General features: G+C 38.8%; 1 protein-coding gene across 9 annotated transcripts in view; it reads right to left on the bottom strand.

Annotated features, from left to right (window-relative positions):
- LOC139143378 (homeobox protein Mohawk-like) overlaps nt 1–13,180 on the bottom strand; it is a 122,881-nt gene that overhangs the window by 68,400 nt on the left and 41,301 nt on the right. For 6 of the 9 annotated variants that reach the window (XM_070713646.1, XM_070713643.1, XM_070713640.1 and 3 more), the window contains exon 2: nt 1,787–1,876. The exons of 1 other annotated variant lie outside the window; for it this stretch is intronic. The gene's annotated coding sequence lies outside the window, so the exon portion shown is untranslated. Of the gene's footprint in view, nt 1–1,786; nt 1,877–3,565; nt 3,594–10,414; nt 10,777–13,180 lie in introns of those variants that run through there. 2 more of the 9 variants (XM_070713641.1, XM_070713644.1) reach the window with 2 other exon arrangements.

Genomic DNA, 13,180 nt, shown 5'->3' with positions numbered 1-13,180 from the left:
TTCAAGTAATGGGTTTGCTCTTAAGTAGTCCATCAATTTGGATGACAAATGACCTGGATGCTCTAAGACGTCACGCGTCATAGTACAAAAGGCTGAATCCCGTGTCCACTACTGGCCGGAGCGAGTACCAAAATGTTTGTTTGTATTTGTCATGAAGTGTCAACGGTGGCATGCAAACTAGCAAGGATAATGTCTCTTCCATTGAGACTATAAGTCGTCTTGTGATATTTCCTGACACTTCTCAGGATGGAGTTAGTGTTTCTCCCCGATTTTCTGGGGTTTTATCAGTTATCACCACAGACTCGGACAAGGAGAAAAACATACACGATGGCACTGAATACGAAGTTTACCAAGGGAGGGTCATGGCTACTTGGTTGCTAGGTTGTAGTTGTCATTGGACTTTGGCCAAATGGAAATTGATGAGTAGAGTCATTTTCTACCTGTCACACAGTACATATGGATACAATCATTATGTGAGAGATTGATTTCAATGGGTAAAACATATGCAGTTGATGAAGACAAGTATGTATGTATGTATGTATGTATGTATGTATGTATGTATGTATGTATGTATGTATGTACGTACGTGTGTGTATGTATGTATGTATGTATGTATGTATGTATGTATGTATGTATGTATGTATGTATGTATGTATGTATGTATGTATGTATGTATGTATGTATGTATGTATGTATGTATGTATGTATGTATGTATGTATGTATGTATGTATGTATGTATGTATGTATGTATGTACAGAGGATTGTACATTTCCCATTTGAACAAAGAGATACATAAAAACCAAAACACACTTTGCATTCCCTCTTTAAAACAAAATACAAGCACTTAAGGAGTTAACAGGTTGTGATTACCAGACTTCAGCGACAGGTGTTCGGATCTCATCGTGTTGGTTTCGATTACGTTCACAACAGGTCTACGTGGCTTGCAAAGGTAACTCTATACCCGTGTAAATGGCATCCAGGAATCGAAATGTGTATATGGACATTAACGTGCAAGTTCAATGTGTGTACAAATTCAGTGTACGTCTCTGGGTATCTTTTATTTTGTTTTGTCTGTGTTTTGTTTTTCTTTTTTGAGGAGTTTTCTATACTACGATCTTTTTCGGTCAAACGATTCCAACAGTCGGAAACTGCAGAGTATATTGAAATTAAACAATTCTTAAAGAAATCTGTTGAAATTAGATTAAATATCGAGGCCTTGTAGGGCAAGTACCAGGACATTTCTGCATGAATATCACCGTAGGCTAAAATTTACAAGCCTTGTCCATAGGGCACGAACACAAGAAACAAATAGATTTGCTCTGTTGCATTCTACAAATGACGTTCTATTATACACGTAGACAAGAGAAACAACAAACAGCGAGCCACGAAATGCGTTTTTTGACGACACTATGAACGGCACCGATGTCCAGTCAACCGATGTCGACTGCCGCAAGTACCAGCGATGAACAAAAATATATTCACTCTATCTGCTTTCGAAGGAATAAAAAAAAACGAACGAAATGCTGGCGGTGTTTAAGTAACACTGGCGGACAACTGAGTTTATGGCAAAGTTGGCAAACAATTCTATGATGGCCAAACGAGTGAATAATACTTAATTACCGTCATAATGAAAGCCAGACTTTGGCAGACACTATACAATACCCTTACAACAAAACGGAAGTCTCGAGAATGATGGATTTGTGCTTGTCTAGCTCTCCTCCTGTGTACAGAGGTCCAGGATCTAGAACACGATGCATGGAGGTAAAATGTCATTAGAGGACTTACCGAGACCGAGGCGGCTTTCGGAGCAGGCGAATATCTACTTCAAAAGAATCTGTTTTCAACTTCTTGTATCGGCTTGTGAATATGTTGAGCCTGTTGAGTGAATGAAACAGCCACAGAAGGGGATTCAGATACAGTCATAAAATCAGACAGGGATACAAGAGAAGACGGCGCTGGCACGTACACGGTAATTCACCTTCCACATCTGGGTGCCAGACAGAGGCGAATTTGAGCAGAGCGGCAGAACAATGGTGGAGGGCCAATCGGGGCGAACAGAAGCCGGGGTCTGGCGTGCACGCGCCGGCCAGCCGGATATCAAATACCTGTAACAAGGTTGAACGAACGCCCCGCAGCGCATCGGAAAATCCCCGCAGAAACTCGGCTGTCCATCACGTAAAGACATTGGGTTATTTATCAAACAGGAGTCATTTTTCAGATTTTTCTAAAGTTGAACTTCTTTGTTTACATGAAACGAGGGGGCGTTCAAAGACGTGCACATCTCAAATCCATGAGTTTGAAAAACAAAAAACAAACCAAACACAAGTATATGCATATCAAAACATATATATATATCTATATATATATATATATATATATATATATATATATATATATATATATATGAATGAATGTATATATGTGTATGTGTAATATATGAATGACCATACACATGTTTTACAGTATGCATATATATATATATATATATATATATATATATATATATATATATATATATATATATATATATATTACCATACACATCTGTTTTACACTAGACGGTCTCGTGACTTGCAGTATATTTCTACACCTCACCAACCTTTACCCCCGACCCTTTTCTGAAGTACTCTTTAAGCGGCTGATAGCGTCCAATGACGGGTATCGAATTAGTCTGGTTACAAGCCATTTGTAGAGTACAGTATACATTCTCTGCATTACTCTGTATCGAGCTATGTTAAAAAAAAATCAATTGTACACCGAAAGTTCGTGTCTAAATTGACCAGCGTGCATACCGGCCTCACATGTAGTGTCCGTTTCACTTATGTTCTTCTATGTTTACGCCCTTGGACCGAGGACCGGTCCGACTTTACTCATGTTTGTATCACGGTGAACTTTTTATCCGACTTTTACTGTGACTGCATCAAAATATTTTATCCCAATTCGAATTAATACGTAAAAATGTATCCTCTGCACATAATTTTCCTTTCTATTTAATCATATCGGCAATGCAATTAGTAAACAAGTATAACGAAATTTGAACAATTTTCAACACATCTCTCTCTCTCTCTCTCTCTCTCTCTCTCTCTCTCTCTCTCTCTCTCTCTCTCTCTTTGGCTTTGGATAGAATGGCATGGCCTTGGTACAAAATATCATCATAAAGGCTACAGGGGAATCATACGAGCCAACGAAAATGAAACAATATGTCAGTCGGATATTAAAAGAAAAAATGTAAAGGTAACGGAAATTACGAGATTTCCGCGCAGTTCAGGAATATTTGCCTGGGACGCCATTTTGTTCCTTACTGGGGAAGTAGGATTCAGTCGGGACCCTGGTATCAAAATAGTACATAAATATACATAATATTTCCGTGATAGCTTTTACAAAAAAAAAAATGAAAAGCATTTTGCGGCGTTGGATTGGACATGGAGACGCCCAACAAATCGCCTTTGTTCATCAGAAAATAATCCAGTTATTAATTATTTTTCTGGGAATATAATGGACGCAATAAATGGAATTACGAAATCCCTCCTGATTTTGGGGTTAAGATGAGCGATGAAAATTTACCTGGTGCTCGTCACTGTGGTCGGAAACCAAGAGGTAGGGTGTGGGCTGGTTTCAATCAATCGTGGGATGCCTATGCTAATTTTTATGATAATTTCAACCGTGACGTCGCGCGTGTTTGCCAGCCAGTTCACTTAAAATCGGGCCCTATTCACGGCTACTATTATCAACCATGTCGGCTCTATAGCTCACAGCCTGCTTATGATTAAAAGAACGCCGTGTATCAAATTATACCACCGAGGTTTGAAATACAAGGGGCGTCACCCAATATAACACTGCACGTACAAGGGAAGGCTTGTTTCGCAACTACGCGTTTTAGTAGCCATTTCGCCATAAAGCACAACTCGACTATTTCGACTGTGCGATGATTGAAACGAAAGCAAAGACGAAATTACATGATCGTTCTTCTATTAAAGATGCTGGGCAACAAGTTTCTTTCCCCAAAGTATTGAAAGAGTTCCGAACAAAAACACTCAATATATTTAAGTGCATTGATAACTAATCATTTATCACTGAGACAATAAGCTTATAGCTGCGATTCTTGATGATTTTATAACAATTTCGTTTCGGGGAAATTTGTTCATTTGCTTCTTTTTCTCCAAAAAGTACGGTGAAATACAAAGTATTCGCCTTGCTGATACATCGTATAATATGTAATGTTATTGTTGACAAATGAATCCAAATCCGGACTACAATTCAGTTGTCAACAATAATATCGCACATTGCACACACTTTTAGGCCGTGCTGACATAAGTTGAGAACTGGACATTTCACCACGGTTTGCGGATTAGGACAAGAAACCGCATTTGATCAACTGAACAAAATCCCTGATTTTGTCGAAAGTTACGGCTAATATCATGACTAAAGCAACCCATTTCGACAATACTTGCTTTACTCGATCATGTTGATATTATGTTCCGTTTTTTTCAGTAGCAGGAAACAGCGAAATTTCTTTCAGCAAACGTCGATGCAAACTGCACTCAGGTTTCCGTATAAGGTTTATGTAGACACGCCCTTACATCAACGCTGTCTGTGTTCATGAGCGGACAGGACACGATGCACGGATACGCTCACTAAAACTACAACAAATGCAAGTAATTTTAGAGCGCGACATTTTAATTTCCAGGGCGCCAATTTCTCTATTTTGAACTTTCGCAAGAGACGCAACATTATCAAAACAATCGCAATGAAATCATAGTCTTATTCAAATCACCATACCGGGCTGTGGACTGCCGATTTTATTTAGCAAGATGTATTTATATAAATAAATAGGTACCCACATAGGTGGGTGATTTAATGCGTCGGTGACATTTTCACCGAATTTGTCATGTTTTGACTTTTTGGGTACTCCCCCTGCCTTTGTTTGACACAGCACTTTTACTAGACCGAGTGACTCACCTTTGTTTGTTCAGGCATATACACGTGGAAAATCATAACATATTATCATATCACACTCGGGCCAGGGTATGGTTTAATACTGTGTTAAATTGCCTTATCTCTCACATTTGACCTTTACTGTCGACGGCACAACGAAAAACATTTCGTCTGCCGCCTATCGCTGCCAGAATGATGCATAAATACACTCACTGTAAAAAGTCATCAATTTTTATTTATAGCGCCGTACACATTTTCTAATAAATTAAAGCTTTGGCGAGATGTAAGCTCTTTATGCTGTAAAATTTGATGCGTTTTCAAGCATTTGTGTTCCATTTTGTATCACAGAGTTTCTGTCGTCCATAGTCAGAGTCATGTCGCCATCTCTGGTTTTCAATTTCTCGAAACATCCTATATGTAACGTCTGGTATTATTTTGATAACAGAATTTTAGTGCAAAATCCATATATAACAATTAGTACTTATTGCATATGAAAGTGTTTACTTTTTAATATAATATATCTTTAGGAGACGAATAAAAAACGGACTTTTTTTCACAGAACAATAATATTGGAAATACTATCGTAAGTTACAGCAGTGGTCCTTTGAAGAATAATGTGTGCGCGCGGCTGTTTTAACAACGTGCGAGCTGATCATTAGGGACGCCTACAATTTGAACTCCGCAGGCGAGAAAGACAGCTGATGACCAACATTTATGTTCGAAAGAGCATCAAACAGTTACTACAGAAGGATTGATAAAGTTGGTCTCCTGCAAGTGATGGCCATACATAAGTATGGGCAGACACGTATCTACTAAAAAAATACCAGACTTTTCTCACAAAACGAAATAACGATGACGTCACAAAAAGCTCACACCATAACCCGACAGGGACGGGCTGCCCTATTGAGGACACTCAGTCAAAGCCGCGGTGTATCTGCGACTTTGAAGATATTTTCATGATTGTTTTTCAAACTAATGTCATATCAAGTCGTTGTGCTTATACCTGTATACAAGATGCGTGTTTGCAAGATATTGCATATGCAAATATAAGTAATTGACTGCTTGCATTTGAATTGGAAGTGGAATTTAATCGTGCGAATGATATCTTGATTGTACCCCAGAACACGGCCTTCAATGTACAACTACTTACAAATTTGGACATTGTATGCTAACTCGGCGAAATAGAACCAACATAAATACTGATGACGTGACCATTCAGTATCCACTGACCAGCGATGCAATAAATTCTATTGTCTAATAGGAAGAATAAGGCCACAGCAGTTCTAGTAAGGGCACTTAATAATGGTAGGAAGAATTTTAAATTTGCCTGGTCTTTTCATGCGACGTCTAGGTCAGCTTGGGGTTAGGGACATGTCAACATCCACGCAGTATATATTGTTGCACAACATTTAGAGCCAGTAAATGTCACATCGGATGATGCAATCGAAGAAAACAAAAATATACAAAGACACAGATACAAAGGTTTTGAGGTATCGTTACTCTCTTTAAACTTGACCCTTGTTTATTATTGAGTCAGCCATCATCACCTTGAGACGTTCGGTGAGAGTGGTTAATAAAACTTTGCTTTAGCCTCGTTCACGGACATACAGTCAAGGAAAATGAAACAGAGTTCCAATATCTAAAGGAAATATGCAAATGGCTAGTACTCTAACGACTGCTTGACAGAAAGTCCCATTTCCTCACCTTTATTTTTACCAGCTATGTCCATAACTACATTAATTAATTATTTTTTTATTTTTCAATGTATTTCATTTTTGCTTGACAAGAAGTAACTTTATTCTTTTTTTCCATTGCGACAGATGGTATTTTTTCTGATATCATGAATTGATTGAATAGTCTGCTACAGAGAGTGAGATCTCGAACGAGATTATATATTTAGGTTTTTTCTTTTGTTTTATCTGGTCATATATATAAACATGTCAAACGTTCCATACCTAAGATTCCTTCGTTAATAAATTCTATCGCTGTTGACCAAGGAAGTCAAAACATTGAAATGCCAACTTTTAGGAAAGGAGGAGAGAGATAATCCATTCTGGACCGGCTCTGTATTCTCAAAAGCAACAGAAACTAACCAGTACCGCAATTAATACCAGTATTTCGTATTTTTTCACTCTACCCCATCGTATCGATCACTTTCCTTCCATTAACAGATACCCGTAATTTTTCGTGCGTGTATATTATGAGATGCGGAGGGGTGCCACAATTTGATAAAAGTTTATTACCTGCCTATAAGCCTTACTATTTGTTTGCAATATCATCTGCGCACCTCATATCCCTTGTCGGAAAGACAACAGGATCTCTCCGAAAGAATTAATGCAGTGTCGTTACATGTGTCCACATCATCTAAAGTGAGGCTATTCAGAGCTATTTTACTGCGTTAAAGACAGGTGTCGCAGAGGGTATAGCTACCAGGGGAGTGTGTGGAATATGAATAAAACACCCACGATGAATATTCCCAAGATGGCCGCCGTGGTGCATCGCACAACTGCATCTCTCCCTACTGCACTATCGGAAGAGTAAGGTCACTCCTAAACGATGTGTTTACACCGTCATTAACAGTTTGCATGTGACGTTTAGCTTTTAAGAATGTTTTGGCAAGGCAATTGGTGATTTGGAAGGGCAATAAGTTAGTCCACCAAGTCCCGAATATGATTTATTGACTCGAAGATGATTCCAGGCAATAACGCCACCTATAATATTATCAATAAAGCTTTATACGACTGACATGCTCATAGCTGACTATATATAACTCCCCTTGAGGACGGCGAGGTTAACAATTAAAGGCTATATTTCAACGCAAAACGAGCAAGGCAATAAAAAATTTAATGCCAACTATATTTTATACAAGTTGAATGATTGCACTGACTTCCGCAGACAGACGGCGATAAACACACGTATTAGATTATGATTAAACATATGTATTACATATGAATTAAATATAATAGCACATAACATACTGCATACAGATGATATATATATATAAATATACATATATGTGGTGTGTGTGTGTGCATATGTATATTTACATATATATGAGTGCATGTGTGTAATTATGAACGCGTGTATGTATGTATGTATGTATGTATGTATGTATGTATGTATGTATGTATGTATGTATGTATGTATGTATGTATGTATGTATGTATGCATGCATGTATAAAGCGCCCTTTGATGAATTTTTACACAGTACTACGATTGTCAGACGAATCCATATCATAATTCTATTTCTGATCTTTTAAGAGAAATGAGCGGCCAGCGTGTTCTTCATTTTGTAAAGGTAAGAAGCTGGACTGACGAACTGCCCTGAAAATCCGCGACAGACAATGGCAATGGACACCCTGTCATTTCCTACAGTACATCGCATGTACTGTCTTTGTTCTCACGACGCCATGGATTGCGCTTTGTACGTCAACCAGATAACTATACTGAGTATGCAAAGGTCCTAATTAAATCCTTCAACCTTCCTCCAACTCCCCCACCCCTCCTGTACTTTGCTGACTGACTGAAAGGTTGTTTGAAGTGGTGGCAACATTGAAAATCATTTGAGAAATAAAAAAACCAACAAACAAAGAAAAATTCCATGAATACACTTGCAAGAGCGATGTATCAGGTTCCATATATGGATAGGTAGATTTTTAAAAACATTCAGGCCGACAAAGCCTACGAAAGCAAAATATCAACTATGTGGATTAACGAGAACCGCTGAGTCATTTGCCATAAAGAGCCAGCCATGCTATTGAATATTTCAAAAGCTCTGTGGTGTTTATTATCAAAGCAAAAGCGAAATGCCCCTGGAAAAATAACATAAATGAACAAATATGACAATAAATTGGTTTCGCATAGAGCGCAGCCTATTTAGCACTGACCATCAAGAGTTGAGGCTCGTCGAAAGCGCAAGCGCATTTTCAGGACGGAAACATTTCTGCTGTTTTTAGAACTGTTTTGTTTCACCGTTATTAAGTTTCGGAAACTCAAATTCGAGGTGACAAGAATCGGCTCGGTGCCAGCAGCTCCAACTTGAGGATAAAAGTAAACACAATCGTCCCATATTCTTGTGCTGAGTAGCTCGTTTATTTACTAAGAACCGACCCTCAGTCTAGGCAAGCTAAATATTCAATAAAACGGTCAGGGGAAAAATTTACAGCATGCAAATTTACGTTCCACTGTGTAATTTGGTATTGTCAGTGGGGAAAACCAACTCTAAGAAATACAAAACTCCTGAATGTCTGTTGACTTTGTACCGGTAATGTCGAGTGTAGTCGTTTTGAAAAAACAAATCGAACAGCATTGTGTGTGTTTACCATCTCCTGTTCCTGAAATTTCAAAAATTGTCGCTGTCTCTTTTGTTTTGTTTGTTTGCGACTGGGCAATATTCATCAATTTTGGTCCACCTTTTACAAAAACTAATCAACATAATGCGACTAAAAATGCCATGTCAGATTGTTTTGATTGAGGTATTCGAAGATATGGAAGACCCATTTTCGGAGCACATATTCGTTTGTGGAATAACGAATTACAATATTATACATCGTTAATGGAAAAGAGTTCGAATGTCGGGAACAGTATAAGGTCAATATCTTTATCGTTCTGACCTAACATATGTCTCTCTTTTTCCTGCACGAGAGAACTCAAGCACCAATTTTCCCATTTGCTTGGATCTCGCAAAGGGCTTCCTGTATAAAAACATGTTTGTCACGAAATGTAATATCCGCTGCTGTTTACTCACTCCAAGAAGTTAAATAATTTACGGCAAATGTCCCCGAATTCACACAACCTAATATATCTACACCGGTACTAAATCATCAAGTCGCCAGGCAAGTGGTTCTGGGCCTATAGCAACTGAACCGTTGTTCCGCGGCAGGCCCATACGAATGGACTTCGCGACCCGCCATACCAAATCGCTGTTTTCGTATCTAACCGAAAACGTTTTGTTTTCATCTTCGTATGACAAAAGAGGCTTTGCTTTCTGTAAATTTCTGTCTTATTGCAGTCAAGCTTTCGCTACCAATATTTTCATCGTCATGCTTGCCAAAGTTAATCCGAACGTGTCATTGATTTTTTTCTCGACAAATATCGTCCGACATGAGTCGAAGCTCCGTGCCGTTCAGCTGGTCGTGAGCTTGTACATGTCTTCGTTACGGTTGGCCACAGCGACAGTGAATGGCAAATGCATGCCGTCTGTTCTTGGGATGGGGGGGGGGGGCTGGGCCAAATGTAAATGGAAAAAAATCAAAAGTAGACAAGCCCTACCAAAAATTGTTCTTCACGTTTAGATCGAACTTTTCGATAAAACAGCTGTGCAGACGATGGAAGTTCCAGACGAACCGCGAAAACACAGCGTTGCAAACTCTCACCCCATGAAAGTACAAGGTCATACATATAAAATGCATGTCTAGATCGGTGGTCTGACGGTTGGTTTTCATATTTAGCAAACAATAGTCGAAAAAGATGTCTTACCTAACAAAATAATGTCGTCCCGGCTCATTCTTCTCGAGGCCAGCAAAGCAACTATGGGCAATACCGTTCTCAATTGCTATGGCCCGCTGGCAAAACTGAACACTTCGGGGCCGAAGTTAACCATGCCGAATCGCCATGAAGCGGCCATCTATTGGAGGGTACTGCATGCATAACCGGTGAGGCGAGAAGACGGCCAATAAGAGTCCTCCTCAGCCAATATGGTTTCACGTGTTTACGACTACCGGTAACGCTACTTTACATTGTTTGCTCACCCCTTTACGTTTGACATGTCGTCTATCATAGACTTTTCTATTACCTGACAAACATGGCGGCCAGCATTGCGATATTTTTTTTCTCATTTTCAAGAGCGAAACATAAGTAACCTACAACCGTATCAGTTTATCGCTATCACAGTTTCACAAATATGGATCACTTCTGCTTGTTCAGTTAGATTTAACGAAAACGCGCAAGCTCATGCTTTAAATTGACTTGTTCAATATGATATAGCGAAGCCAAAGGTCGTTATTACATTGGCGCGTTATCGACATGATCAAACACCGGACAAACTAGGCACTGTTATGATCGGAGGCGTTGGTATATTTGTCGGTGAGCGACCTTCGGGTTCAACGAGCCATCTATTGCTTTCAGGACAACATCATTCATTGACATTTGTATCAGTTTATTTGCCAGATCATCTAGGCCACGTGTTTAGTCGACATACAGCTACAGCTCGGACAACCCCGCCACATTGTAGTCTGCATAACATATGCACCCGAGAAAATGGGTCTTTCATTTGCACCTGCGCGCGCGTGACTTGAATTATAGATCACCAGAGCATGCTCGTGAACTAATAATACAGACCTGACTACAATCTAGAAAGACAGAAAAACTCTGTTTTTGTAGGAATATGTTTAATTTGACTTTGAATAAACATTCTTTATCACATCATAAACATGCGCTTCTTTAAATCAGCGGTTCTGCGAGTGTTCAGGGCACAGTAAGTGATATCCATGTTTTTGGGGTGTTTTTGTTTTTGTTTCAAAAACTGGTAGGGCGTGGACCATCGACACGGGAACACATGAGGCAGTGGCGTAACTTACTACCAAACAGCTCGTCCATTAATCAACCATTTTTACGTGTCAGAGGTGAAAAAAGAGACCATTTCGTAGACTCCTTTATTAATAAAAAAAAATCGAGAAGGAAAAGGAGTTCTTTATCGTGATTGGAGGTTGTACAGCATCGCCTGCGCAACATATGCCATGGCTTTCTGATCATGGAAATGAAGGTATTTTTGGACTTGTGTTTATTGCATGGTGTGGTAGGAGAGCTGCGAGTTTTTTTCCCTTTTTTTGCTTATAATATTGGAATATTATGTTCGCTTTCCAAAATTATTGTGAAGAAATTCGTACAGTTATTGGTTTTTGCATAATATAGAACTGTGAATTCATTTCTGACAACTGTATTGCATTTTTTCCATGACAACATAGGCTTTTATAAAATAGTGCAATATTTTTCACTGTGTGATTTGTTTTAAAAAGAATAACAAAAATAAAGTAAACATTTCCGAAATATCTATGCTACAACTTTTGATGTATTTGCCGTTATTTTCCTTCTGTTTGAAAGTTAGCATAATGTTGTACTACCAAAATGGCGTCGATGAACAAAGTGTTAAACTTGTCAACCTATAGCATTTATGCATTCAACGTACGACGTTATTGTTAACAACTGAATTTTAGTCAGTAGTAGAATTCATTTGTAGACTATAAAATCGTACATTGTATATATGGTATTATATTTGTTGGGTCGGTACTTTGTGTATTTGTGTCGATGTGGATTATGGCGAAGAAGAAGACAATGCTCGTTTTCTGAAACAAAATATATATCGATGTTGGATCATACGTTGATGATGTAGGCATAGCAGTTTAGCAATTCCTTAAAACTAAAGAAAATTACGTGAAGGGCATCAAGTTAGTCCTTTTGATCAATAATTTGCTGTGGACGTTCTACCTCTATTCATATTTTTTCTTCTTCTGAAAATGTCAAAAAGGGTTTAACAGAATAGCAAAGAACTCTGAATAGGCAGTCGATTGTGTTTGATTTTCCAATTCAGGACTCAATGAGATTACAAATGTGCTGTCTAAATTAAGTCTTCTACAATAAAACTAATATATGTCTAGTGTCTAATTCACAAGTGGCTTGCCAATTGAATGACTCTGTTGAGGCTTACTGCTCGTCACCAGTGAGAAATTCCCGGGTTTGTAAACATCTCCCCTCTAAAATGTCACAGCACCTAGCTACGACATAACTTACTGAGCATACGAACAGGACGCTCGGCTTTGGAGCTGCGGCAACTGGACACTCTCATATTGAAAAGTACAACAATCTTCGCATTTAGAATTAAAGAAATTGCGCGCCCCTTTCTACTGATTGTGAATCGGTCCGACAACGCTCTTCAAAAAAGCGCGAAGCTGATAGCGCGGTTGTCGAGGACAATGACATTCCCAACAGCCATGCAAAATGATAACAAGTTAGTCATTACTATGTCCTGTATATACGTACTTAGGCTCAATTTCTTGAACATAACAGGACGCTGGGCACAATATGGCATACATAGATATGTAATCTTTGACCAATCTGTGAGATTGTTTTGGGGGAAGCTATGTTGTTTTGGTTCTAAAGGGCCGCAACCTACTCGACTCCAGTGAATGCGGTTTCCATATCATTGTGGCGGTAAGTTCGACGCAGTTATATTGCTCGAAACAAGTC

The sequence above is a fragment of the Ptychodera flava genome, chromosome 11 (assembly GCF_041260155.1).
Source record: "Ptychodera flava strain L36383 chromosome 11, AS_Pfla_20210202, whole genome shotgun sequence".
Taxonomy (NCBI): Eukaryota; Metazoa; Hemichordata; class Enteropneusta; family Ptychoderidae; genus Ptychodera; species Ptychodera flava.
The sequence above is the reverse complement of the archived record's forward strand: the minus strand, read 5'-3'. Positions and strand labels throughout refer to the sequence as shown.